Genomic DNA, 25,888 nt, shown 5'->3' with positions numbered 1-25,888 from the left:
CCATTCAGTAATGACGGTCGTGCCGCAAATGGTCCGAGAACCCGGCGCGTTTTTCCAGTTGTCTCGCCGAAACGACAGATGGAATTTGCAAATAATATATCAAAAGTAAAATATTAATAAAATTGGGTTGCAACACGATGATTTCCCGCGAGGTCACCCATCATAATACTACTCTCGCCCAAGCACATTTAAATTCAGAGTTCTGATGGGATCCGGTGCATTAGTGCTGGTATGATCACAACCGTTTGCTTCTTGCTCGCTTAAATCTTTATGCACTCACTATCTTGCTCCCACCCATTAATTATTTCAGACTTGAAAAAATGGTGTATGCAACTTTCCTCCCTTGGTAACCGTGCACAAGCTTCCATGTGAGCGGAGTTATTCCTTTCCAGATCTGTCGCAGACCCGGATAGATGCAATACTATCCCGGTGCCAACAATGCACGACGAATGCCAAAAGCCCGGTTTCGCACCGTTCCCATTCAGTAATGACGATCGTACCGAAAATTGTCCGAGTATTCGGCCCGTTGTTTCCAGTTGTCTCGCCGAAACGACATTTGGAATTTAAAATAGTATATCAAAAATAAAATATTAATAAAATTGGGTTGCAACACAAGGATTTCCCAGGATGTCAGCCATCCTAATACTACTCTCGCCCAAGCACACTTAACTTCGGAGTTCTGATGGGATCCGGTGGATTAGTGCTGGTATGATCGGACCCGTTTGCTTCTTCCTCGCTTAAATCTTTATGCACTCACTATCTTGCTCCCCCCCATTAATTCTTTCAGACTTGAAAAAACGGTTTATGCAACTTTCCTCCCTTGGTAAACGTGCACAAGCTCCAACGTGAGCGGAGTTATTCCTTTCCAAATCTGTCGCAGCCCCGGATAGATGCAATACTATCGCGGCGACCACAATGCACGATGAATGCCAAACGCTTGGTTTTGCACCGTTCCCATTCAGTAATGACGGTCGTGCCGCAAATGGTCCGAGAATCCAGCGCGTTGTTTTCAGTTGTCTCGCCGAAACGACATATGGAATTTGCAAATAATATATCAAAAATAAAATATTAATAAAATTGGATTGCAACACGATGATTTCCCAGGAGGTCACCCATCCTAATACTACTCTCGCCCAAGCACACTTAACTTCGGAGTTCTGATGGGATTCGGTGCATTAGTGCTGGTATGATAACAACCGTTTGCTTCTTGCTCGCTTAAATCATTATGCACTCACTATCTTGCTCCCCCCCATTAATTCTTTCAGAATTGAAAACACGGTGTATGCAACTTTTCTCCCTTGGTAAACGTGCACAAGGTCCCACGTGAGCGGAGTTATTCCTTTCCAGATCTGCCGCAGCCATGGATAGATGCAATACAATCACGGGGCCCACAATGCACGACGAATGCCGAAAGCCCGGTTTTGCACCGTTCCCATTCAGTAATGACGATCGTGCCACAAATTGTCCGACTATCCGGCGCATTTTTTCCAGTTGTCTCGCCGAAACGTCATATGGAATTTGCAAATAGTATATCAAAAATAAAATATTAATAAAATTGGGGTGCAACAGGAGGACTTCCCTGGAGGTCACCCATCCTAGTACTACTCTCGCACCAGCACACTTAACTTCGGAGTTCTGAAGGGATTCGGTGCATTAGTGCTGGTATGATCTTAACCGTTTGCTTCTTGCTCACTTAAATCTTTATGCACTCACTATCTTGCTCCCCCCCATTTATTCTTTCAGAATTGAAAAAACGGTGTATGCAACTTTCCTCCATTTGTAACAATGCACAAGCTCCCACGTGAGCGGAGTTATTCCTTTCCAAATCTGCCACAGGCATGGATAGATGCAATACAATGGCGGGAACCACAATGCACGATGAATGCCAAAAGCCCGGTTTAGCACCGTTCCCATTCAGTAATGACGATCGTACCGAAAATGGTCCGAGTATCCGGCCCGTTGTTTCCAGTTGCCTTGCCGAAACGACATTTGAAATTTAAAATAGTATATAAAAAATAAAATATTAATAAAATTGGGTTGCAACACAAGGATTTCCCAAGATGTCAGCCATCCTAATACTACTCTCGCCCAAGCACACTTAACTTTGGAGTTCTGATGGGATCCGGTGGATTAGTGCTGGTATGATCGGACCCGTTTGCTTCTTCCTCGCTTAAATCTTTATGCACTCAATATCTTGCTCCCCTCCATTAATTCTTTCAGACTTGAAAAAACGGTGTATGCAACTTTCCTCCCTTGGTAAACGTGCACAAGCTCCCACGTGAGCGGAGTTATTCCTTTCCAGATCTGCCACAGCCATTGATAGATAAAATACAATCGCGGGGCCCACAATGCACGACGAATGCCAAAAGCCCGGTTTTGCACCGTTCCCATTCAGTAATGACGATCGTGCAACAAATTGTCTGACTATCCGGCGCGTTGTTTCTAGTTGTCTCGCCGAAACGTCATATGGAATTTGCAAATAGTATATCAAAAATAAAATATTAATAAAGTTGGGGTGCAACAGGAGGACTTCCCTGGAGGTCACCCATCCTAGTACTACTCTCGCACAAGCACACTTAACTTCGTAGTTCTGAAGGGATCCGGTGCATTAGTGCTGGTATGATCGCAACCGTTTGCTTCTTGCTCGCTTAAATCTTTATGCACTCACTATCTTGCTCCCCCCCATTTATTCTTTTAGAATTGAAAAAACGGTGTATGCAACTTTCCTCCATTAGTAACCGTACACAAGCTTCCACATGAGCGGAGTTTTTCCTTTCCAGATCTGTCGCAGCCAGGATAGATGCAATACAATCGCGGCGCCCACAATGCACGACGAATGCCAAAAGCCTGGTTTTGCACCGTTCCCATTCAGTAATGACGGTCGTGCCGCAAATGGTCTGAGAATCCTTCGCGTTGTTTCCAGTTGTCTTGCCGAAACGACATATGGAATTTGCAAATAATATATCAAAAATAAAATATTAATAAAATTTGGTTGCAACACGATGATTTCCCAGGTGGTCACCCATCCTAATACGACTCTCTCCCAAGCACACTTAACTTCAGAATTCTGATGGGATCCGGTGCATTAGTGCTGGTATGATCGCAAATGTTTGTTTCTTGCTCGCTTAAATCATTATGCACTCACTATCTTGCTCCCCCCATTAATTCATTCAGATTTGAAAAAACGGTGTATGAAACTTTCCTCCCTTAGTAACCGTACACAAGCCTCCACGTGAGCGGAGTTATTCCTTTCCAGATCTGTCGCAGCCCCGGATAGATGCAATACTATCGCGGCGCCCACAATGCACGACGAATGCCAAAAGCTTGGTTTTGCACCGTTCCCATTCAGTAATGACGGTCGTGACGCAAATGGTCCGAGAACCCGGCGCATTTTTCCAGTTGTCTCGGCGAAACGACAGATGGAATTTGCAAATAATATATCAAAAATAAAATATTAATAAAATTGGGTTGCAACACGATGATTTCCCAGGAGGTCACCCATCATAATACTACTCTCGCCCAAGCACACTTAACTTCGGAGTTTTGATGGGATTCGGTGCATTAGTGCTGGTATGATCACAACCGTTTGCTTCTTGCTCGCTTAAATCTTTATGCACTCACTATCTTGCTCCCCCCCTTTAATTCTTTCAGAATTGAAAAAACGGTGTATGCAACTTTCCTCCGTTGGTAACCGTACACAAGCTTCCACGTGAGCGGAGTTATTCCTTTCCAGATCTGTCGCAGCCCCGGATTGATGCAATACTATCGTGAGGCCCACAATGCACGACGAATGCGAAAATCCCGGTTTTGCACCGTTCCCATTCTGTAATGACGATCGTGCAGCAAATTGTCCGACTATCCGGCGCATTGTTTCCAGTTGTCTCGCCGAAACGTCATATGGAATTTGCAAATAGTATATCAAAAATAAAATATTAATAAAATTGGGGTGCAACAGGAGGACTTCCCTGGAGGTCACCCATCCTAGTACTACTCTCGCACAAGCACACTTAACTTCGGAGTTCTGAAGGGATCCGGTGCATTAGTGCTGGTATGATCGCAACCATTTTCTTCTTGCTCGCTTAAATCTTTATGCACTCACTATCTTGCTCCCCCACATTTATTCTTTCAGAATTGAAAAAACGGTGTATGCAACTTTCCTCCATTAGTAACCATGCACAAGCTCCCACGTGAGCGGAGTTATTCCTTTCCAAATCTGCCACAGCCATGGATAGATGCAATACAATGGCGGGAACCACAATGCACGACGAATGCCAAAAGCCCGGTTTCGCACCGTTCCCATTCAGTAATGACGATCGTGCAACAAATTGTCCGACTATCCGGCGCGTGGTTTCTAGTTGTCTCGCCGAAACGTCATATGGAATTTGCAAATAATATATCAAAAATAAAATATTAATAAAATTGGGGTGCAACAGGAGGACTTCCCTGGAGGTCACCCATCCTAGTACAACTCTCGCACAAGCACACTTAACTTCGGAGTTCTGAAGGGATCCGGTGCATTAGTGCTGGTATGATCACAACCGTTGGCTTCTTGCTCGCTTAAATCTTTATGCACTCACTATCTTGCTCCCCCTCATTTATTCTTTCAGAATTGAAAAAACGGTGTATGCAACTTTCCTCCATTAGTAACCGTACACAAGCTTCCACGTGAGCGGAGTTATTCCTTTCCAGATCTGTCGCAGCCCCGGATAGATGCAATACAATCGCGGCGCCCACAATGCACGACGAATGCCAAAAGCCTGGTTTTGCACCGTTCTCATTCAGTAATGACGGTCGTGCCGCAAATGGTCCGAGAATCCGCTGCGTTGTTTCCAGTTGTCTCGCCGAAACGACATATGAAATTTGCAAATAATATATCAAAAATAAAATATTAATAAAATTGGGTTGCAACACGATGATTTCCCCGGAGGTCACCCTTCCTAATACGACTCTCTCCCAAGCACACTTAACTTCAGAATTCTGATGGGATCCGGTGCATTAGTGCTGGTATGATCGCAAATGTTTGTTTCTTGCTCGCTTAAATCATTATGCACTCACTATCTTGCTCCCCCCATTAATTCTTTCAGATTTGAAAAAACGGTGTGTGAAACTTTCCTCCCTTAGTAACCGTACACAAGCCTCCACGTCAGCGGAGTTATTCCTTTCCAGATCTGTCGCAGCCCCGGATAGATGCAATACTATCGCGGCGCCCACAATGCACGACGAATGCCAAAAGCTTGGTTTTGCACCGTTCCCATTCAGTAATGACGGTCGTGCCGCAAATGGTCCGAGAATCCGGCGTGTTGTTTCCAGTTGTCTCGCCGAAACGACATATGAAATTTGCAAATAATATATCAAAAATAAAATATTAATAAAATTGGGTTGCAACACGATGATTTCCCAGGAGGTCACCCATCATAATACTACTCTCGCCCAAGCACTCTTAATTTCGGAGTTTCGATGGGATCCGGTGGATTAGTGCTGGTATGATCGCAACCGTTTGCTTCTTGCTCGCTTAAATCTTTATGCACTCACTATCTTGCTCCCCCCCATTAATTCTTTCAGACTTGAAAAAACGGTGTATGCAACTTTCCTCCCTTGGTAACTGTGCACAACCTTCCACGTGAGCGGAGTTATTCCTTTCCAGATCTGTCGCATCCCTGGATAGATGCAATACTATCGCGGGGACCACAATGCACGACGAATGTCAAAAGCCCTGTTTTGCACCGTTCCCATTCAGTAATGACGGTCTTGCCGCAAATGGTCCGAGAATCCGGCGCGTTGTTTCCAGTTGTCTCGCCGAAACGACATATGGAAATTGCAAATAATATATGAAAAATAAAATATTAATAAAATTGGGTTGCAACACGATGATTTCCCAGGAGGTCACCCATCCTAATACTACTCTCGCCCAAGCACACTTAACTTTGGAGTTCTGATGGGATCCGGTGCATTAGTGCTGGCATGATCGCAACCGTTTGCTTCTTGCTCGCTTAAATCTTTATGCACTCACTATCTTGCTCCCCCCATTAATTCTTATAGAATTGAAAAAACGGTGTATCCAACTTTCCTCCCTTGGTAACCATGCACAAGCTTCCACGTGAGCGGAGTTATTCCTTTCCAGATTTGTCGCAGCCCCGGATAGATGCAATACTATCGCGGGGCCCATAATGCACAACCTTCCACGTGAGCGGAGTTATTCCTTTCCAGATCTGTCGCATCCCCGGATAGATGCAATACTATCGCGGGGACCACAATGCACGACGAATGTCAAAAGCCCTGTTTTGCACCGTTCCCATTCAGTAATGACGGTCTAGCCGCAAATGGTCCGAGAATCCGGCGCGTTGTTTCCAGTTGTCTCGCCGAAACGACATATGGAATTTGCAAATAGTATATCAAAAATAAAATATTAATAAAATTGGGTTGCAACACAAGGATTTCCCAGGAGGTCAGCCATCCTAATACTACTCTCGCCCACGCACTCTTAACTTCGGAGTTCTGATGGGATCCGGTGGATTAGTGCTGGTATGGTCGCACCCGTCCGCTTCTTCCTCGCTTAAATCTTTATGCACTCACTATCTTGCTCCCCCCCATTAATTCTTTCAGACTTGAAAAAACGGTGTAAGCAACTTTCCTCCCTTGGTAAACGTGCACAAGCTCCCACGTGAGCGGAGTTATTCCTTTCCAAATCTGCCGCAGCCATGGATAGATGCAATACAATCGCGGGGCCCACAATGCACGACGAATGCCAAAAGACCGGTTTCGCACCGTTCCAATTCAGTAATGACGATCGTACCGCAAATGGTCCGAGTATCCGGCCCTTTGTTTCCAGTTGTCTCGCCGAAACGACATATGGAATTTGCAAATAGTATATCAAATATAAAATATTAATAAAATTGGGTTGCAACACAAGGATGTCCAGGATGTCAGCCATCGTAATACTACTCTCGCCCAAGCACACTTAACTTCGGAGTTCTTTTGGGATCCGGTGGATTAGTGCTGGTATGATCGGACCCGTTTGCTTCTTGCTCGATTAAATCTTTATGCAGTCACTATCTTGCTCCCCTTCATTAATTCTTTCATACTGAAAAAACGGTGTATCCAACTTTCCACCCTTCGTAACCGTGCACAAGCTCCCACGTAAGCGGAGTTATTCCTTTCCAGATCTGCCGCAACCCCGGATAGATGCAATACTATCACGGGGCCCATAATGCACGACGAATGCCAAAAGCCCGGTTTTGCACCGTTCCCATTTAGTAATGACGATCGTGCCGCAAATGGTCCGAGAATCCAGCGCGTTGTTTCCTGTTGTCTGGCCGAAATGACATATGGAATTTGCAAATAGTATATCAAAGATAAAATATTAATAAAATTGGGGTGCAACACAAGGACTTCCCAGGAGGTCAGCCATCGTAATACTACTCTCGCCCAAGCACATTTAAATTCAGAGTTCTGATGGGATCCGGTGCATTAGTTCTGGTATGATCACAACCGTTTGCTTCTTGCTCGATTAAATCTTTATGCAGTCACTATCTTGCTCCCCTTCATTAATTCTTTCATACTGAAAAAACGGTGTATCCAACTTTCCACCCTTCGTAACCGTGCACAAGCTCCCACGTAAGCGGAGTTATTCCTTTCCAGATCTGCCGCAACCCCGGATAGATGCAATACTATCACGGGGCCCATAATGCACGACGAATGCCAAAAGCCCGGTTTTGCACCGTTCCCATTTAGTAATGACGATCGTGCCGCAAATGGTCCGAGTATTCGGCGCGTTGTTTCCAGTTGTCTCGCCGAAACGACATTTGGAATTTGCAAATAGTATATCAAAGATAAATTATTAATAAAATTGGGGTGCAACACGAAGCTTTCCCAGGAGGTCAGCCATCCTTGTACTACTCTCGCCGAAGCACACTTAACTTCGGAGTTCTGATGCGGTCCGGTGCATTAGTGCTGGTATGATCGCACCCGTCCACTTCTTCCTCGCTTAAATCTTTATGCACTCACTATCTTGCTCCCCTCCATTAATTATTTCAGACTTGAAAAAACGGTGTATCCAACTTTCCTCCCTTGGTAAGCCTGCACAAGCTCCCACGTGAGTGGAGTTTTTCCTTTCCAGATCTGCCGCAGCCATGGATAGATGCAATACAATTGCGGGGCCCACAATGCACGACGAATGCCGAAAGCCCGGTTTTGCATTGTTCCCATTCAGTAATGACGATCGTGCCGCAAATTGTCCGACTATACGGCGCGTTGTTTCCAGTTGCCTCGCCGAAACGTCATTTGGAATTTTTATATAGTATATCAAAATTAAAATATTAATAAAATTGGGGTGAACAGGAGGACTTCCTTGGAGGTCACCCATCCTAGTACTACTCTCGCACAAGCACACTTAACTTCGGAGTTCTGATGGGATCCGGTGCATAAGTGCTGGTATGATCGCAACTGTTTGCTTCTTGCTCGCTTAAATCTTTATGCACTCAGTATATTGCTCCCCCCATTAATTCTTATAGAATTGAAAAAACGGTGTATGGAACATTCCTCCCTTTGTAACCGTACACAAGCCTCCACGTGAGTGGAGTTATTCCTTTCCAGATTTGTCGCAGCCCCGGATAGATGCCATACTATCGCGGCGCCCACAATGCACGACGAATGCTAAAAGATTGGTTTTGCACCATTCCCATTCAGTAATGACAGTCGTGCCGCAAATGGTCCGAGAATCCGGCGCATTGTTTCCAGTTGTCTCGCCGAAGAAACATATGGAATTTGCAAATATTATATCAAAAATAAAATATTAACAAAATTGGGTTGCAACACGATGATTTCCCAGGAGGTCACCCATCCTAATACTACTCTCGCCCAAGCATACTTAACTTCGGAGTTCTGATGGGATCCGGTGCATTTGTGCTGGTATGATCACAACCGTTTGCTTCTTGCTTGCTTAAATCTTTATGCACTCACTATCTTGCTCCCCCCCATTAATTTTTTCAGATTTGAAAAAATGTTTTATGCAACTTTCCTCCCTTGGTAAACGTGCACAAGATCCAACGTGAGCAGAGTTATTCCTTTCCAGATCTGCCGCCGCCATGGAGAGATGCAATACAATCATGGGGCCCACAATGCACGACGAATGCCAAAAGCCCGGTTTTGCACCGTTCCCATTCAGTAATGACGATCGTACCGCAAATGGTCCGAGTATCCGGCGCGTTGTTTCCAGTTGTCTCGCCGAAATGACATATGGAATTTGCAAATAGTGTATCAAAAATAAAATATTAATAAAATTGGGTTTGAACACAAGGATTTCCCAGGAGGTCAGCCATCCTAATACTACTCTCACCCAAGCACACTTAACTTCGGAGTTCTGATAGGATCCGGTGGATTAGTGCTGGTATGATCGGACCCATTTGCTTCTTGCTCGCTTAAATCTTTATGCACTCACTATCTTGCTCCCCTCCTTTAATTCTTTCAGACTTGAAAAAACGGTGTATCCAACTTTCCTCCCTTCGTAACCGTGCACAAGCTCCCACGTGAGCAGAGTTATTCTTTCCAGATCTGCCGCAACCCCGGATAGATGTAATACTATCGCGGGGCTCACAATGCACGACGAATGCCAAAAGCCCGGTTTTGCACCGTTCCCATTCAGTAATTACGATCGTGTCGCAAATGGTCCGAGTATCCGGCGCGTTGTTTCCAGTTGTCTCGCCGAAATGACATATGGAATTTTCAAATAATATATAAAAAATAATATATTAATAAAATTGGGTTGCAAAATGATGATTTCCCAGGAGGTCACCCATCGTAATACTACTCTCGCCCAAGCACACTTATCTTCAGAGTTCTGAAGGGATCCGGTTCATTAGTGCTGGTATGATCACAACCGTTTGCTTCTTGCTCGCTTAAATCTTTATGCACTCACTATCTTGCTCCCCCCCATTAATTTTTTCAGAATTGAAAAAACGTTGTATGCAACTTTCCTCCCTTGGTAACCGTACACAAGCTTCAACGTGAACGGAGTTATTCCTTTCCAGATCTGTCGCAGCCCCAGATAGATGCAATACTATCATGGGGCCCACAATGCACGACGAAAGCCAAAAGCCCGGTTTTGCCCCGTTCCCATTTAGTAATGACGGTCGTGCTGCAAATAGTCCGAGAATCCGGCGCGTTGTTTCCAGTTGTCACGGCGAAACGACATATGGAATTTGCAAATAATATATCAAAAATAAAATATTAATAAAATTGGGTTGCAACACAATGATTTCCCAGAGGTCACCCATCATAATACTACTTTCACCCAAGCACACTTAACTTCGGAGTTCTCATGGGATCCGGTGCATTAGTGCTGGTTCGATCGCACCCGTTTGCTTCTTGCTCGCTTAAAGCTTTATGCACTCACTATCTTGCTCCCCCCCATTAATTTTTTCAGACTTGAAAAAACTGTGTATGCAACTTTCCTCCCTTGCTAACCCTGCACAAGCTTCCACGTGAGCGGAGTTATTCCTTTCCAGATTTGTCGAAGCCCCGGATAGAAGCAATATTATCACAAAGCCCACAATGAACGATGAATGCCAAAAGTCCGGTTTTGCGCCGTTCCCATATAGTAATGACAATCGTGCCGCAAATGGTCCGAGACTCCAGCGCGTTGTTTCCTGTTGTCTCGCCGAAACGACATATGGAATTTGCAAATAGTATATCAAAGCTAAAATATTATTAAAATTGGGGTGCAACACGAGGACATCACAGGAGGTCAGCCATCCTAATACTACTCTCGCCCAAGCACACTTAACTTCGGAGTTCTGATGGGATCCAGTGCATTAGTGCTGGTATGATCGCAACCGTTTGCTTCTTGTTCACTTAAATCTTTATGCACTCACTATCTTGCTCCCCCCCATTAATTCTTTCAGTCTTGAAAAAACGGTGTATGCAACTTTCCTCCCTTGGTAACAGTGCACAAGCTTCATTTGAGCGGAGTTATTCCTTTCCAGATCTGTCGCAGCCCCGGATAGATGCAATACTATCGCAGGGCACACAATGCACAACGAATGCCAAAAGTCCGATTTTGCACCGTTCCCATTCAGTAGTGACGATCGTGCCACAAATTGTCCGAGTATCCGGCGCGTTGTTTCCAGTTGTCTCGCCGAAACGACATATGGAATTTGCATATAGTATATCAAAAATAAAATATTAATAAAATTGGGTTGCAACACAAGGATTTCCCAGGAGGTCACCCATCCTAATACTACTCTCGCACAAGCATTCTTAACTTCGGAGTTCTGATGGGATCCGGGGGATTAGTGCTGGTTGATCGGACCAGTTTGCTTCTTGCTCGCTTAAATCTTTATGCACTAACTATCTTGCTCACCTCCATTAATTCTTTCAGACTTGAAAAAATGATGAGTCCAACTTTCCTCCCTTCGTAACCGTGCACTAGCTCCCACGTGAGCGGATTTATTCCTTTCCAGATCTACCGCAAACCCGGATAGATGCAATACTATCGCAGGGCCCACAATGCACGACGAATGCCAAAAGCCCGGTTTTGCACCGTTCCCATTCAGTATTGACGATCGTGTCGCAAATGGTCCGAGTATCCGGCGCGTTGATTCCAGTTGTCTCGCCGAAACGACATATGGAATTTGCAAATAATATATCAAAAATAAAATAGTAATAAAATTGGGTTGCAAAATGATGATTTTCCAAGAGGTCACCCATCCGAATACTACTCTCGCCCAAGCACACGTAACTTCCGAGTTCTGATGGGATTCGGTGCATTAGTGCTGGTATGATCACAACCGTTTGCTTCTTGCTCGCTTAAATCTTTATGCACTCACTATTTTGCTCCCCCACATTAATTCTTTCAGACTTGAAAAAACGGTGTATGCAACTTTCCTCCCTTGGTAACCGTGCACAAGCTCCCACGTGAGCAGAGTTATTCCTTTACCGATCTGTCGCAGCCCCAGTAGATGCAATACTATCCTGGGGCCCACCATGCACGACGATTGCCAAAAGCCCGGTTTTGCACCGTTCCCATTTAGTAATGACGGTCGTGCCGCAAATGGTCCAAGAATCCGGCGCGTTGTTTCCAGTTGTCTCGCCGAAATGACATATGGAATTTGCAAATAGTATATCAAAGATAAAATGTTAAAAAAATTGGGGTGAAACACGAGAAATTCCCAAGAGGTCACCCATCCTAAAACTACTCGCCCAAGCACACTTAACTTCGGAGTTCTGATGGGATCCAGTGCATTAGTGCTGGTATGATCGGACCAGTTAGCTTCTTGCTCGCTTAAATCTTTATGCACTTACTATCTTGTTCCCCACCATTAACTATTTCAGACTTGAAAAAACGGTGTATGCAAATTTCCTCCCTTGGTAACCGTGCACAAGTTTCCACGTAAGCGGAGTTATTCCTTTCCAGATCTGTCACAGCCACGGATAGATGCAATACTATCACAGGGCCCACAATGCACGATGAATGCCAAAAGCCTGGTTTTGCACCGTTTCCATTCAGTAATGACGGTCGTGCCGCAAATGGTCCGAGAATCCGGCACGTTGTTTCCAGTTGTCTCGCCGAAACGACATATGGAATTTGCAAATAATATATCAAAAATAAAATATTAATAAAATTGGGTTGCAACACGATGATTTCCCAGGAGGTCACCCATCCTAATACTACTCTCGCCCAAGCACAGTTAACTTCGGAGTTCTGATGGGATCCGGTGCATTAGTGCTGGTATGATCGCAACCGTTTGCTTCTTGCTCGCTTAAATCTTTATGCACTCACCATCTTGCTCCCCCCCATTAATTCTTTCAGACTTGAAAAAACGGTGTATGCAACTTTCATCCCTTAGTAACCGTACACAAGCTTCCACGTGAGCGGAGTTATTCCTTTCCAGATCTGTCGCAGCCCCGGATAGATGCAATACTATCACGGGGCCCACAATGCACGACGAATGCCAAAAGCCCAGTTTTGCACCGTTCCCATTCAGTAATGACGGTCTTGCCGCAAATGGTCCGAGAATCCGGCGCGTTGTTTCCAGTTGTCTCGCCGAAACGACTTATGGAAATTGCAAATAATAGATCAAAAATAAAATATTAATAAAATTGGGTTGCAACACGATGATTTCCGAGGAGTTCACCCAGCCTAATACAACTCTCACCCAAGCACACTTAACTTCGGAGTTCTGATGGGATCCGGTACATTAGTGCTGGTATGATCGCAACCGTTTGCTTCTTGCTCGCTTAAATCTTTATGCACTCACTATCTTGCTCCCCCCCATTAATTCTTTCAGAATTGAAAAAACGGTGTATGCAACTTTCCTCCCTCAATAACCGTACACAAGCTTCCACGTGAGCGGAGTTATTCCTTTACAGATCTGTCGCAGCCCCTGATAGATGCAATACTATCGCGGCGCCCACAATGCACGACGAATGCCAAAAGCCTGGTTTTGCACCGTTCCCATTCAGAAATGACGGTCGTGCCGCAAATGGTCCGAGAATCTGGCGCGTTGTTTCCTGTTGTCTCGCCGAAACGACATATGGAATTTGCAAATAATATATCAAAAATAAAATATTATTAAAGTTGGGTTGCAACACGATGATTTCCCAGGTGGTCACCCATCATAATACTACTCTCGCCCAAGCACACTTAACTTTGGAGTTTTGATGGGATCCGGTGCATTAGTGCTGGTATGATCGCAACTGTTTGCTTCTTGCTCGCTTAAATATTTATGCACTCACTTTCTTGCTCCCCCCCATTAATTCTTTCAGACTTGAAAAAACGGTGTATGCAACTTTCCTCCCTTGGAAAACGTGCACATGCTCCCAAGTGAGCGGAGTTATTCCTTTCCAGATCTGCCACTGCCACGGATAGATGCAATACAATCGCGGGGCCCACAATGCACGACGAATGCCAAAATCCCGGTTTTGCACCGTTCCCATTCAGTAATGACGATCGTACCGCAAATGGTCCGAGTATCCGGCGCGTTGTTTCCAGTTGTCTCGCCGAAATGACATATGGAATTTGCAAATAGTATATCCAAAATAAACTATTAATAAATTTGGGTTGCAACACAAGGATTTCCCAGGAGGTCACCCATCCTAATACTACTCTCGCCCAAACACACTTAACTTTGGAGTTCTGATGGGATCCAGTGCATTAGTGCTGGTATGATCGCAACCGTTTGCTTCTTGCTCGTTTAAATCTTTATGCACTCACTATCTTGCTCTCCCCCATTAATTCTTTCAGAATTGAAAAAACGGTGTATGCAACTTTCCTCCCTTGGTAACCGTGCACAATCTTCCACGTGAGCGGAGTTATTCCTTTCCAGATCTGTCGCAGCCCCGGATAGATGCAATACTATCACGGGGCCCACAATGCACGACGAATGCCAAAAGCCCGGTTTTGCACCGTTCCCATTCAGTAATGACGGTCGTGTCGCAAATGGTCCGAGAATCCGGCGCGTTGTTTCCAGTTGTCTCGCCGAAACGACATATGGAATTTGCAATTAATAGATCAAAAATAAAATATTATTAAAATTGGGTTGCAACACGATGATTTCCGAGGAGGTCACCCAGCCTAATACTACTCACGCCCAAGCACACTTAACTTCGGAGTTTTGATGGGATCCGGTGCATTAGTGCTGGTATCATCGCAACTATGTGCTTCTTTCTCGCTTAAATCTTTATGTACTCACTATCTTGTTCCCGCCCATTAATTCTTTCAGACTTGAAAAAATGGTGTGTTCAACTTTCCTACCTTGGTAAACATGTACAAGCTCGCACGTGAGTGGAGTTTTTCCTTTCCATATCTGCCACTGCCACGGATAGATGCAATACAATCACGGGGCCCACAATGCACGACGAATGACAAAATCCCGGTTTTGCACCGTTCCAATTCAGTAATATCGATCGTACAGCAAATGGTCCGAGTATCCGGCGCGTTGTTTCCAGTTGTCTCGCCGAAATGACATATGGAATTTGCAAATAGTATATCAAAAATAAACTATTAATAAAATTGGGTTGCAACACAAGGATTTCCCAGGAGGTCAGCCATCCTAATACTACTCTCGCCCACACACACTTCACTTCGGAGTTCTGATGGGATCCGGTGGATTAGTGCTGGAATGATCGGACCCGTTTGCCTTTTGCTCGCTTAAATCTTTATGCACTCACTATCTTGCTCCCCTCCATTAATTCTTTCAGACTTGAAAAAATGGTGTATCCAACTTTCCTCCCTTCGTAACCGTGCACTAGCTCCCACGTGAGCGGAGTTATTCCTTTCCAGATATGCCGCAACCCCGGATAGATGCAATCTTATCACGGGGCACGCAATGCACGACGAATGCCAAAATCCCGGTTTTGCACCGTTCCCATTCAGGAATGACGATCGTGTCGCAAATGGTCTGAGTATCCGACGCGTTGTTTCCAGTTGTTTCGCCGAAACGACATAATGAATTTGCAAATAGTATATCAAAAATAAAATATTAATAAAATTGGGATGCAACAGGAGGACTTCCCTGGAGGTCACCCATCCTAGTACTACTCTCGCACAAGCACACTTAACTTCGGAGTTCTGATGGGATCCGGTGCATTAGTGCTGGTATGATCACAACCATTTGCTTCTTGCTCGCTTAAATCTTTATGCACTCACTATCTTGCTCACCCCCATTAATACTTTCAGAATTGAAAAAACGGTGTATGCAACTTTCCTCCCTTAATAACAATACACAAGCTTCCACATGAGCGGAGTTATTCCTTTCCAGATCTGTCGCAGCCCCTGATAGATGCAATACTATCACGGGGCCCACAATGCACGACGAATGCCAAAAGCCCGGTTTTGCACCGTTCCCATTCAGTAATGACGGTCTTGCCGCAAATGGTCCGAGTATCCGACGCGTTGTTTCCAGTTGTTTCGCCGAAACGACATATGGAATTTGCAAATAGTATATCAAAAATAAAATATTAATAAAATTGGGGTGCAACAGGAGGACTTCCCTGGAGGTCACCCATCCTAGTACTACTCTCGCACAAGCACACTTAACTTCGGAGTTCTGATGGGATCCGGTGCATTAGTGCTGGTATGATTGCAACCGTTTGCTTCTTGCTCGCTTAAATCTTTATGCACTCACTATCTTGCTCCCCCCCATTAATTCATTCAGAATTGAAAAAACGGTGTATGCAACTTTCCTCCCTTAAAAACCGTACACAAGCTTCCACGTGAGCGGAGTTATTCCTTTACAGATCTGTCGCAGCCCCTGATAGATGCAATACTATCGCGGCGCCCACAATGCACGACGAATGCCAAAAGCCTGGTTTTGCACCGTTCCCATTCAGAAATGACGGTCGTGCCGCAAATGGTCCGAGAATCCGGCGCGTTGTTTCCTGTTGTCTCGCCGAAACGACATATGGAATTTGCAAATAATATATCAAAAATAAAATATTATTAAAGTTGGGTTGCAACACGATGATTTCCCAGGAGGTCACCCATCATAATACTACTCTCGCCCAAGCACACTTAACTTTGGAGTTTTGATGGGATCCGGTGCATTAGTGCTGGTATGATCGCAACTGTTTGCTTCTTGCTCGCTTAAATATTTATGCACTCACTTTCTTGCTCCCCCCCATTAATTCTTTCAGACTTGAAAAAACGGTGTATGCAACTTTCCTCCCTTGGAAAACGTGCACATGCTCCCAAGTGAGCGGAGTTAATCCTTTCCAGATCTGCCACTGCCACGGATAGATGCAATACAATCGCGGGGCCCACAATGCACGACGAATGCCAAAATCCCGGTTTTGCACCGTTCCCATTCAGTAATGACGATCGTACCGCAAATGGTCCGAGTATCCGGCGCGTTGTTTCCAGTTGTCTCGCCGAAATGACATATGGAATTTGCAAATAGTATATCCAAAATAAACTATTAATAAAATTGGGTTGCAACACAAGGATTTCCCAGGAGGTCACCCATCCTAATACTACTCTCGCCCAAACACACTTAACTTTGGAGTTCTGATGGGATCCAGTGCATTAGTGCTGGTATGATCGCAACCGTTTGCTTCTTGCTCGCTTAAATCTTTATGCACTCACTATCTTGCTCTCCCCCATTAATTCTTTCATAATTGAAAAAACGGTGTATGCAACTTTCCTCCCTTGGTAACCGTGCACAATCTTCCACGTGAAAGGAATTATTCCTTTCCAGATCTGTCGCAGCCCCGGATAGATGCAATACTATCACGGGGCCCACAATGCACGACGAATGCCAAAAGCCCGGTTTTGCACCGTTCCCATTCAGAAATGACGGTCGTGCCGCAAATGGTCCGAGAATCCGGCGCGTTGTTTCCAGTTGTCTCGCCGAAACGACATATGGAATTTGCAATTAATATATCAAAAATAAAATATTATTAAAATTGGGTTGCAACACGATGATTTCCCAGGAGGTCACCCAGCCTAATACTACTCACGCCCAAGCACACTTAACTTCGGAGTTTTGATGGGATCCGGTGCATTAGTGCTGGTATCATCGCAACTATGTGCTTCTTTCTCGCTTAAATCTTTATGTACTCACTATCTTGTTCCCGCCCATTAATTCTTTCAGACTTGAAAAAATGGTGTATTCAACTTTCCTACCTTGGTAAACATGTACAAGCTCGCACGTGAGTGGAGTTTTTCCTTTCCATATCTGCCACTGCCACGGATAGATGCAATACAATCACGGGGCCCACAATGCACGACGAATGACAAAATCCCGGTTTTGCACCGTTCCAATTCAGTAATATCGATCGTACAGCAAATGGTCCGAGTATCCGGCGCGTTGTTTCCAGTTGTCTCGCCGAAATGACATATGGAATTTGCAAATAGTATATCAAAAATAAACTATTAATAAAATTGGGTTGCAACACAAGGATTTCCCAGGAGGTCAGCCATCCTAATACTACTCTCGCCCACACACACTTCACTTCGGAGTTCTGATGGGATCCGGTGGATTAGTGCTGGAATGATCGGACCCGTTTGCCTTTTGCTCGCTTAAATCTTTATGCACTCACTATCTTGCTCCCCTCCATTAATTCTTTCAGACTTGAAAAAATGGTGTATCCAACTTTCCTCCCTTCGTAACCGTGCACTAGCTCCCACGTGAGCGGAGTTATTCCTTTCCAGATATGCCGCAACCCCGGATAGATGCAATCTTATCACGGGGCACGCAATGCACGACGAATGCCAAAATCCCGGTTTTGCACCGTTCCCATTCAGGAATGACGATCGTGTCGCAAATGGTCTGAGTATCCGACGCGTTGTTTCCAGTTGTTTCGCCGAAACGACATAATGAATTTGCAAATAGTATATCAAAAATAAAATATTAATAAAATTGGGATGCAACAGGAGGACTTCCCTGGAGGTCACCCATCCTAGTACTACTCTCGCACAAGCACACTTAACTTCGGAGTTCTGATGGGATCCGGTGCATTAGTGCTGGTATGATCACAACCATTTGCTTCTTGCTCGCTTAAATCTTTATGCACTCACTATCTTGCTCACCCCCATTAATACTTTCAGAATTGAAAAAACGGTGTATGCAACTTTCCTCCCTTAATAACAATACACAAGCTTCCACATGAGCGGAGTTATTCCTTTCCAGATCTGTCGCAGCCCCTGATAGATGCAATACTATCGCGGCGCCCACAATGCACGACGAATGCCAAAATCCTGGTTTTGCACCGTTCCCATTCAGTGATGACGGTCGTGCCGCAAATGGTCCGAGAATCCGGCGCGTTGTTTCCAGTTGTCTCGCCGAAACGACATATGGAATTTGCAAATAATATATCAAAAATAAAATATTATTAAAGTTGGGTTGCAACACGATGATTTCCCAGGACGTCACCCATCATAATACTACTCTCGCCCAAGCACACTTAACTATGGAGTTTTGATGGGATCCGGTGCATTAGTGCTGGTATGATCGCAACTGTTTGCTTCTTGCTCGCTTAAATATTTATGCACTCACTATCTTGCTCCCCCCCATTAATTCTTTCAGACTTGAAAAAACGGTGTATGCAACTTTCCTCCCTTGGAAAACGTGCACAAGCTCCCAAGTGAGCGGAGTTATTCCTTTCCAGATCTGCCACTGCCACGGATAGATGCAATACAATCACGGGGCCCACAATGCACGACGAATGCCAAAATCCCGGTTTTGCACCGTTCCCATTCAGTAATGACGATCGTACCGCAAATGGTCCGAGTATCCGGCGCGTTGTTTCCAGTTGTCTCGCCGAAATGACATATGGAATTTGGAAATAGTATATCCAAAATAAACTATTAATAAAATTGGGTTGCAACACAAGGATTTCCTAGGAGGTCACACATCCTAATACTACTCTCGCCCAAGCACACTTAACTTCGGAGTTCTGATGGGATCCGGTGCATTAGTGCTGGTATGATCGCAACCGTTTGCTTCTTGCTCGCTTAAATCTTTATGCACTCACTATCTTGCTCCCCCCCATTAATTCTTTCAGACTTGAAAAAATGGTTTATTCAACTTTCCTCCCTTGGTAAACGTGCACAAGCTCCAACGTGAGCGGAGTTATTCCTTTCCAGATCTGCCGCAGCCACGGAGAAATGCAATACAATCGCGGGGCCCACAATGCACGACGAATGCCAAAAGCCCAGTTTTGCACCGTTCCCATTCAGTAATGACGGTCGTGCCGCAAATGGTCCGAGAATCCGACGCCTTATTTCCAGTTGTCTCGCCGAAACGTCATATGGAATTTGCAAATAGTAGATCAAAAATAATATATTAATAAAATTGGGGAGCAACTGGAGGACTTCCCTGGAGGTCACCCATCCTAGTACTACTCTCGCCCAAGCACACTTAACTTCGGAGTTCTGATGGGATCCGGTGCATTTGTGCTGGTATGATCGCAACCGTTTGCTTCTTGCTCGCTTAAATCTTTATGCACTCACTATCTTGCTGCCCCCCATTAATTCTTTCAGAATTGAAAAAACGGTGTATGCAACTTTCGTCCCTTAGTAACCGTACACAAGCTTCCACGTGAGGGGAGTTATTCCTTTCAAGATCTGTCGCAGCCCCGGATAGATGCAATACTATCACGGGGCCCACAATGCACGACGAATGCCAAAAGCCCGGTTTTGCACCGTTCCCATTCAGTAATGACGGTCTTGCCGCAAATGGTCCGAGTATCCGACGCGTTGTTTCCAGTTGTTTCGCCGAAACGACATATGGAATTTGCAAATAGTATATCAAAAATAAAATATTAATAAAATTGGGGTGCAACAGGAGGACTTCCCTGGAGGTCACCCATCCTAGTACTACTCTCGCACAAGCACACTTAACTTCGGAGTTCTGATGGGATCCGGTGCATTAGTGCTGGTATGATTGCAACCGTTTGCTTCTTGCTCGCTTAAATCTTTATGCACCCACTATCTTGCTCCCCCCCATTAATTCATTCAGAATTGAAAAAACGGTGTATGCAACTTTCCTCCCTTAAAAACCGTACACAAGCTTCCACGTGAGCGGAGTTATTCCTTTCCAGATCTGTCGCAGCCCCTGATAGATGCAATACTATCGCGGCGCCCACAATGCATGACGAATGCCAAAAGCCTGGTTTTGCACCGTTCCCATTCAGAAATGACGGTCGTGCCGCAAATGGTCCGAGAATCCGGCGCGTTGTTTCCAGTTGTCTCGCCGAAACGACATATGGAATTTGCAAATAATATATCAAAAATAAAATATTATTAAAGTTGGGTTGCAACACGATGATATCCCAAGTGGTCACCCATCATAATACTACTCTCGCCCAGGCACACTTAACTTTGGAGTTTTGATGGGATCCGGTGCATTAGTGCTGGTATGATCGCAACTGTTTGCATCTTGCTCGCTTAAATATTTATGCACTCACTTTCTTGCTCCCCCCATTAATTCTTTCAGACTTGAAAAAATGGTGTATGCAACTTTCCTCCCTTGGAAAACGTGCACAAGCTCCTAAGTGAGCGGAGTTATTCCTTTCCAGATCTGCCACTGCCACGGATAGATGCAATACAATCGCGGGGCCCACAATGCACGACGAATGCCAAAATCCCGGTTTTCCACCGTTCCCATTCAGTAATGACGATCGTACCGCAAATGTTCCGAGTATCCGACGCGTTGTTTCCAGTTGTCTCGCCAAAATGACATATGGAATTTGCAAATAGTATATCCAAAATAAACTATTAATAAATTTGGGTTGCAACACAAGGAATTCCCAGGAGGTCACCCATCCTAATACTACTCTCGCCCAAGCACACTTAACTTCGGAGTTCTGATGGGATCCAGTGCATTAGTGCTGGTATGATCGCAACCGTTTGCTTCTTGCTCGTTGAAATCTTTATGCACTCACTATCTTGCTCTCCCCCATTAATTCTTTCAGAATTGAAAAAATGGTGTATGCAACTTTCCTCCCTTGGTAACCGTGCACAATCTTCCACGTGAGCGGAGTTATTCCTTTCCAGATCTGTCGCAGCCCCGGATAGATGCAATACTATCACGGGGCCCACAATGCACGACGAATGCCAAAATCCCAGTTTTGCACCGTTCCCATTCAGTAATGACGGTCGTGCCGCAAATGGTCCGAGAATCCGGTGCGTTGTTTCCAGTTGTCTCGCCGAAACGACATATGGAATTTGCAAATAATATATCAAAAATAAAATATTATTAAAGTTGGGTTGCACCACGATGATTTCACAGGACGTCACCCATCATAATACTACTCTCGCCCAAGCACACTTAACTTTGGAGTTTTGATGGGATCCGGTGCATTAGTGCTGGTATGATCGCAACTGTTTGCTTCTTGCTCGCTTAAATATTTATGCACTCACTATCTTGCTCCCCCCCATTAATTTTTTCAGACTTGAAAAAACGGTGTATGCAACTTTCCTCCCTTGGAAAACGTGCACAAGCTCCCAAGTGAGCGGAGTTATTCCTTTCCAGATCTGCCACTGCCACGGATAGATGCAATACAATCACGGGGCCCACAATGCACGACGAATGCCAAAATCCCGGTTTTGCACCGTTCCCATTCAGTAATGACGATCGTACCGCAAATGGTCCGAGTATCCGGCGCGTTGTTTCCAGTTGTTTCGCCGAAATGACATATGGAATTTGCAAATAGTATATCCAAAATAAACTATTAATAAAATTGGGTTGCAACACAAGGATTTCCTAGGAGGTCACACATCCTAATACTACTCTCGCCCAAGCACACTTAACTTCGGAGTTCTGATGGGATCCGGTGCATTAGTGCTGGTATGATCGCAACCGTTTGCTTCTTGCTCGCTTAAATCTTTATGCACTCACTATCTTGCTCCCCCCCATTAATTCTTTCAGACTTGAAAAAATGGTTTATGCAACTTTCCTCCCTTGGTAAACGTGCACAAGCTCCAACGTGAGCGGAGTTATTCCTTTCCAGATCTGCCGCAGCCACGGAGAAATGCAATACAATCGCGGGGCCCACAATGCACGACGAATGCCAAAAGCCCAGTTTTGCACCGTTCCCATTCAGTAATGACGGTCGTGCCGCAAATGGTCCGAGAATCCGACGCCTTATTTCCAGCTGTTATCAGCAGCTGCTATTATATTTATTGTTGTTCTCAGTGGCTTCTGAGATTTCAGAGCTGATCTCAATTTTGTGTAGAACTGATGTCTGAATTGCTATCAATCCTTTGTACATTGACTTCAGTTTAGTGTATTGACCTTCAGTAGCACAGAAGAGCCTTTTAATATGAAACTCAGACCTGAACACAATCACTGCTGATCCGCACTTGGCTGTCCTCAGTAGCTGCTAAGATTTCATAACTGTATATTACTGTTCTCAGTAGCTACTGAGATTTCAGCTCTCAGCAGTTTAGATCTGTGTAATTAAATCCCGTCCCTGATTTCAGCAATATAAAGAAGAGGAATTTGTAAACTGTTGTTCTACTCAGAGATTACTGAATTCAGACCTGTTTGTAAATTGCTACTGAATTCTGTATATTGAATAAAATGTTGATATGCTTTTAGTTAGCTGCATTTATTTATTTTAGGATGTAGGTTTGTATATTCCAATACTTCACTTTACATTTTCAGTTGTAATAGGATTAGTTATTTATTTTCTTTTGTGAATATTGGCCTTTTTATTGCTTTGACCTTTACAGTTTATGACAAGCAGACCTGAACTGGAAGAGATCCTTTACGACCCGGAGATTGAACGGACTCTCCGTGTCCGTTTGAGAGCTGCTAAGCAAGTCAGACAAGAAGCACAAGAAATGGCTGAACAAAGAACTATGATGGATTATGCCAAGCCTACCCTCACCGGGACTGTCTCCAGCATTATCAGGCCAACTATTGCTGCCAATAACTTCGAAATTAAACCGGCCATAATCCAAATGATACAAAATACGGTTCAGTTTTGTGGTATGGCCCATGAGGATCCGAATGCCCATATTGCTAACTTCTTGGAAATCTGTGACACCTTCAAACACAATGGGGTAAGTGATGATGCCATCCGGCTGAGGTTATTCCCATTTTCTTTGAAGGATAAAGCCAAAGCTTGGTTGAACTCATTACCGGCAGGATCTATAGCCACATGGGACGAAATGGCCAGCCGTTTTCTCTCTAAATATTTTCCCCCTTCTAAAACTGCTAAAATGAGGAATGACATCACTACTTTTTTCCAGCAAGAGGGGGAATCTCTCTATGAGTCCTGGGAACGTTACAAGGAGCTACTAAGGAGGGTTCCTCACCATGGCCTTCCGATTTGGCTGCAGGTGCAAACATTTTATAATGGTCTGACCGATTCAAACAAGACCATCTTAGATGCAGCAGCTGGGGGCTCCATAAACAATAAGACTCCCGAGGTTGCCCATGCACTCATCGAGGAGATGGCAGCCAATAACTACCAATGGCATTCAGAAAGGACACCAGTTAGAAAGCAGCATGGCCTTCATAATGTGGATACATACACAACTCTCTCTGCACAAATAGGAGCACTTAGCAAAAAAATTTGATGAGATGCAGATGGCAGCTATGCATATACAGTATGATAAGTGTGGGGGAGGCCATGATAGCACTGAATTCCAAGTTGGCAGTCAGACTTTTCAGTCCACAGAACAAGTAGACTTTGTTGGCAACTTTACAAGACAGCCAGGAAATCAGTACCATCATGCCCATAACCCCGGATGGAGAGGCCACCTGAATCAGCATGCACCTAAGCCTTTCCACCAAAACTTCTATCAGCCGGAACCGAAATCTAACCTGGAGGAGCTGATGACCAAGTTCATAGCTAGTGCGGAAAATAGATTTCAGAAAAACGAAACATCGATAAGGAACTTGGAAACTCAGGTTGGACAGCTGGCACAGATGATTTCAGAAAGGGCTCCGGGTACCTTACCTAGTAACACCATGGTAAACCCAAGGGAACAAGAGGCTGTTGGGAGAATTCCCAAATCAGATACTTAGTCATAAACTGTCTTACTTGCTTTTTGTTTTTATTTTTCATAGCATTTAAGTTTAGTTAGTTTTTCTTAGAATTTAATTGAATAAAGATACTGATCTCCTCTTCTAGTTTGCAAGTGATTTCTAGCAGAAGAAGTTTTCCACCGACAACATATTGCAGAATTTAAGAATGATCTTCAGGGAAGTCCTCTAAATACCTCCTATTACTTGATGATGCTCTTGCTAGTTTTATTGTTACTGCCTAACACTACGAACATTGAGGACAATGTTCATCTTAAGTGTGGGGGAGTGAGCCCGAGGCTAGGGTATGGGGGCTGAAACCATGCACCCCAACACACATATGCAGGCAATGACAAAACCAAAAAAAAAAAGACTGGAACCCCTCAAGTTCATTACTATTTATTTGATGATTTTTTTAAGAAGGAATTCAAGGAGTTGAGGGAGACTGATGTACTTATTAAGTTTTTATTCTTGTGAATAACCCAGTTTGATATATGCATGAGAAAAGGAGAGCTGAATATGCCTTTCAGCATGACTAGCCCTAACTTCCTTCATGTGTATGGAAGCCCTTGATTTCATTGTTAATGGTCAAGAGAGCTAGTGCACATCTGAAGTGCTAATTCTTGAGGTTCAATAATTGCAAAGAAGGACAAAAGCCCAAATTGACTCCGCTATTTTGAGTTGAATAGTAAAACTAGCAGCTCAGAACATGAGTCCTACCTCAAGTAAGTGACCAGTGTGAGATGGAGCATAAGATGCACTCACACCAAAAAAAAAAAAAAAAAAAAAAAAAAAAAAAAAAAAAAAAAAGATAGAAAAGTGTGTGAGATGGAGCATAAAATGCACTCACACCGAAAAAAAAAAAAAAAAAAAAAAAAAAAAAAAAAAAAGAAAAGAAAAGGGTGAGATGGAGCATAAGATGCACTCACCCCTAGAATTAAGAAATTGTGGTGATAGCTGAGGTTCAAAGGGGCACTCTAAAGTTGAACTCTCATTGATATTCAGTTACAGATATGAAACTTAGTGAAATTTGATTATTAACCTTGACAATTAAGGAGCTGATTTATATATGAATTAGGAGTGAAGGGTAGACTATGATGAAATTCATATTCTCCTTTCCTTGGATCTGATACATATCTTAATTGGTAATTTACAAGAATAAGAGTTGAGCACTTACAAAAGTTCCCCGACTACTCAATGCATTTCTATCTTAAAAAGTTCACCAGGTAAATGGTGAGAACAGAAGAGGGGAATGTTAAGTTTATGGCTGATGTCTTTGCTTGAGGACAAGCAAAAGCTTAAGTGTGGGGGTATTTGATGAACTTACAATTTATCTATAATTTTTGAGGACTTTAGCATGGATTTTTATGCCGGTTTTATTAATTTTTGCCTTAATTTAGCTTAATGCTAAGAATAGG

The 25,888-nt window shown here is 44.1% G+C and overlaps 10 non-coding genes and 36 pseudogenes across 10 annotated transcripts; all 46 read right to left on the bottom strand.

The window, feature by feature from the left end:
- Nucleotides 1–124: 124 nt before the first annotated feature.
- Nucleotides 125–243, bottom strand: LOC148857298 (5S ribosomal RNA; annotated as a pseudogene).
- Nucleotides 244–601: 358 nt separating this feature from the next.
- Nucleotides 602–720, bottom strand: LOC148857297 (5S ribosomal RNA; annotated as a pseudogene).
- A 359-nt stretch (nt 721–1,079) lies between these two features.
- LOC148857296 (5S ribosomal RNA) lies at nt 1,080–1,198 on the bottom strand (annotated as a pseudogene).
- Nucleotides 1,199–2,034: 836 nt separating this feature from the next.
- LOC148857295 (5S ribosomal RNA) lies at nt 2,035–2,153 on the bottom strand (annotated as a pseudogene).
- Nucleotides 2,154–2,512: 359 nt separating this feature from the next.
- LOC148857294 (5S ribosomal RNA) lies at nt 2,513–2,631 on the bottom strand (annotated as a pseudogene).
- Nucleotides 2,632–2,989: 358 nt separating this feature from the next.
- Nucleotides 2,990–3,108, bottom strand: LOC148857293 (5S ribosomal RNA; annotated as a pseudogene).
- A 357-nt stretch (nt 3,109–3,465) lies between these two features.
- Nucleotides 3,466–3,584, bottom strand: LOC148857292 (5S ribosomal RNA; annotated as a pseudogene).
- Nucleotides 3,585–3,943: 359 nt separating this feature from the next.
- On the bottom strand, nt 3,944–4,062 carry LOC148857291 (5S ribosomal RNA; annotated as a pseudogene).
- A 359-nt stretch (nt 4,063–4,421) lies between these two features.
- Nucleotides 4,422–4,540, bottom strand: LOC148857290 (5S ribosomal RNA; annotated as a pseudogene).
- Nucleotides 4,541–4,899: 359 nt separating this feature from the next.
- Nucleotides 4,900–5,018, bottom strand: LOC148857289 (5S ribosomal RNA; annotated as a pseudogene).
- Nucleotides 5,019–5,376: 358 nt separating this feature from the next.
- On the bottom strand, nt 5,377–5,495 carry LOC148857288 (5S ribosomal RNA; annotated as a pseudogene).
- Nucleotides 5,496–5,854: 359 nt separating this feature from the next.
- Nucleotides 5,855–5,973, bottom strand: LOC148857287 (5S ribosomal RNA). The gene has a single exon (XR_016097674.1). It is a non-coding gene; the product is annotated as a 5S ribosomal RNA (ribosomal RNA).
- Nucleotides 5,974–6,417: 444 nt separating this feature from the next.
- LOC148857286 (5S ribosomal RNA) lies at nt 6,418–6,536 on the bottom strand. Its single transcript, XR_016097894.1, has one exon. It is a non-coding gene; the product is annotated as a 5S ribosomal RNA (ribosomal RNA).
- A 359-nt stretch (nt 6,537–6,895) lies between these two features.
- LOC148857285 (5S ribosomal RNA) lies at nt 6,896–7,013 on the bottom strand (annotated as a pseudogene).
- Nucleotides 7,014–7,371: 358 nt separating this feature from the next.
- On the bottom strand, nt 7,372–7,490 carry LOC148857284 (5S ribosomal RNA; annotated as a pseudogene).
- Nucleotides 7,491–7,848: 358 nt separating this feature from the next.
- LOC148857283 (5S ribosomal RNA) lies at nt 7,849–7,967 on the bottom strand (annotated as a pseudogene).
- A 354-nt stretch (nt 7,968–8,321) lies between these two features.
- Nucleotides 8,322–8,444, bottom strand: LOC148857282 (5S ribosomal RNA; annotated as a pseudogene).
- A 358-nt stretch (nt 8,445–8,802) lies between these two features.
- Nucleotides 8,803–8,921, bottom strand: LOC148857281 (5S ribosomal RNA). Its single transcript, XR_016096796.1, has one exon. It is a non-coding gene; the product is annotated as a 5S ribosomal RNA (ribosomal RNA).
- Nucleotides 8,922–9,279: 358 nt separating this feature from the next.
- LOC148857280 (5S ribosomal RNA) lies at nt 9,280–9,399 on the bottom strand (annotated as a pseudogene).
- A 358-nt stretch (nt 9,400–9,757) lies between these two features.
- Nucleotides 9,758–9,876, bottom strand: LOC148857279 (5S ribosomal RNA; annotated as a pseudogene).
- A 359-nt stretch (nt 9,877–10,235) lies between these two features.
- On the bottom strand, nt 10,236–10,353 carry LOC148857278 (5S ribosomal RNA; annotated as a pseudogene).
- Nucleotides 10,354–10,712: 359 nt separating this feature from the next.
- LOC148857277 (5S ribosomal RNA) lies at nt 10,713–10,831 on the bottom strand (annotated as a pseudogene).
- An 835-nt stretch (nt 10,832–11,666) lies between these two features.
- LOC148857276 (5S ribosomal RNA) lies at nt 11,667–11,785 on the bottom strand (annotated as a pseudogene).
- Nucleotides 11,786–12,143: 358 nt separating this feature from the next.
- Nucleotides 12,144–12,260, bottom strand: LOC148857275 (5S ribosomal RNA; annotated as a pseudogene).
- A 359-nt stretch (nt 12,261–12,619) lies between these two features.
- LOC148857274 (5S ribosomal RNA) lies at nt 12,620–12,738 on the bottom strand. The gene has a single exon (XR_016097026.1). It is a non-coding gene; the product is annotated as a 5S ribosomal RNA (ribosomal RNA).
- Nucleotides 12,739–13,097: 359 nt separating this feature from the next.
- LOC148857273 (5S ribosomal RNA) lies at nt 13,098–13,216 on the bottom strand (annotated as a pseudogene).
- A 359-nt stretch (nt 13,217–13,575) lies between these two features.
- On the bottom strand, nt 13,576–13,694 carry LOC148857272 (5S ribosomal RNA; annotated as a pseudogene).
- A 359-nt stretch (nt 13,695–14,053) lies between these two features.
- LOC148857271 (5S ribosomal RNA) lies at nt 14,054–14,172 on the bottom strand. The gene has a single exon (XR_016097185.1). It is a non-coding gene; the product is annotated as a 5S ribosomal RNA (ribosomal RNA).
- Nucleotides 14,173–14,531: 359 nt separating this feature from the next.
- On the bottom strand, nt 14,532–14,650 carry LOC148857270 (5S ribosomal RNA; annotated as a pseudogene).
- Nucleotides 14,651–15,009: 359 nt separating this feature from the next.
- Nucleotides 15,010–15,128, bottom strand: LOC148857269 (5S ribosomal RNA; annotated as a pseudogene).
- A 359-nt stretch (nt 15,129–15,487) lies between these two features.
- LOC148857268 (5S ribosomal RNA) lies at nt 15,488–15,606 on the bottom strand (annotated as a pseudogene).
- Nucleotides 15,607–15,965: 359 nt separating this feature from the next.
- On the bottom strand, nt 15,966–16,084 carry LOC148857267 (5S ribosomal RNA; annotated as a pseudogene).
- A 359-nt stretch (nt 16,085–16,443) lies between these two features.
- Nucleotides 16,444–16,562, bottom strand: LOC148857266 (5S ribosomal RNA; annotated as a pseudogene).
- Nucleotides 16,563–16,921: 359 nt separating this feature from the next.
- LOC148857265 (5S ribosomal RNA) lies at nt 16,922–17,040 on the bottom strand. The gene has a single exon (XR_016097184.1). It is a non-coding gene; the product is annotated as a 5S ribosomal RNA (ribosomal RNA).
- A 359-nt stretch (nt 17,041–17,399) lies between these two features.
- Nucleotides 17,400–17,518, bottom strand: LOC148857264 (5S ribosomal RNA; annotated as a pseudogene).
- Nucleotides 17,519–17,877: 359 nt separating this feature from the next.
- Nucleotides 17,878–17,996, bottom strand: LOC148857263 (5S ribosomal RNA; annotated as a pseudogene).
- Nucleotides 17,997–18,355: 359 nt separating this feature from the next.
- Nucleotides 18,356–18,474, bottom strand: LOC148857262 (5S ribosomal RNA; annotated as a pseudogene).
- Nucleotides 18,475–18,833: 359 nt separating this feature from the next.
- Nucleotides 18,834–18,952, bottom strand: LOC148857261 (5S ribosomal RNA; annotated as a pseudogene).
- Nucleotides 18,953–19,311: 359 nt separating this feature from the next.
- Nucleotides 19,312–19,430, bottom strand: LOC148857260 (5S ribosomal RNA). Its single transcript, XR_016098134.1, has one exon. It is a non-coding gene; the product is annotated as a 5S ribosomal RNA (ribosomal RNA).
- Nucleotides 19,431–19,789: 359 nt separating this feature from the next.
- On the bottom strand, nt 19,790–19,908 carry LOC148857259 (5S ribosomal RNA; annotated as a pseudogene).
- A 359-nt stretch (nt 19,909–20,267) lies between these two features.
- On the bottom strand, nt 20,268–20,386 carry LOC148857258 (5S ribosomal RNA; annotated as a pseudogene).
- Nucleotides 20,387–20,745: 359 nt separating this feature from the next.
- Nucleotides 20,746–20,864, bottom strand: LOC148857257 (5S ribosomal RNA; annotated as a pseudogene).
- Nucleotides 20,865–21,222: 358 nt separating this feature from the next.
- On the bottom strand, nt 21,223–21,341 carry LOC148857256 (5S ribosomal RNA). The gene has a single exon (XR_016097096.1). It is a non-coding gene; the product is annotated as a 5S ribosomal RNA (ribosomal RNA).
- A 359-nt stretch (nt 21,342–21,700) lies between these two features.
- Nucleotides 21,701–21,819, bottom strand: LOC148857255 (5S ribosomal RNA; annotated as a pseudogene).
- Nucleotides 21,820–22,178: 359 nt separating this feature from the next.
- On the bottom strand, nt 22,179–22,297 carry LOC148857254 (5S ribosomal RNA). Its single transcript, XR_016098133.1, has one exon. It is a non-coding gene; the product is annotated as a 5S ribosomal RNA (ribosomal RNA).
- A 1,362-nt stretch (nt 22,298–23,659) lies between these two features.
- LOC148857253 (small nucleolar RNA R71) lies at nt 23,660–23,766 on the bottom strand. The gene has a single exon (XR_016095301.1). It is a non-coding gene; the product is annotated as a small nucleolar RNA R71 (small nucleolar RNA).
- Nucleotides 23,767–25,888: the final 2,122 nt, after the last annotated feature.

Source organism: Nelumbo lutea, chromosome 4 (genome assembly GCF_056320005.1).
Source record: "Nelumbo lutea isolate HS-2025 chromosome 4, American lotus-T2T, whole genome shotgun sequence".
NCBI classification, from domain to species: Eukaryota; Viridiplantae; Streptophyta; class Magnoliopsida; order Proteales; family Nelumbonaceae; genus Nelumbo; species Nelumbo lutea.
The sequence above is the reverse complement of the archived record's forward strand: the minus strand, read 5'-3'. Positions and strand labels throughout refer to the sequence as shown.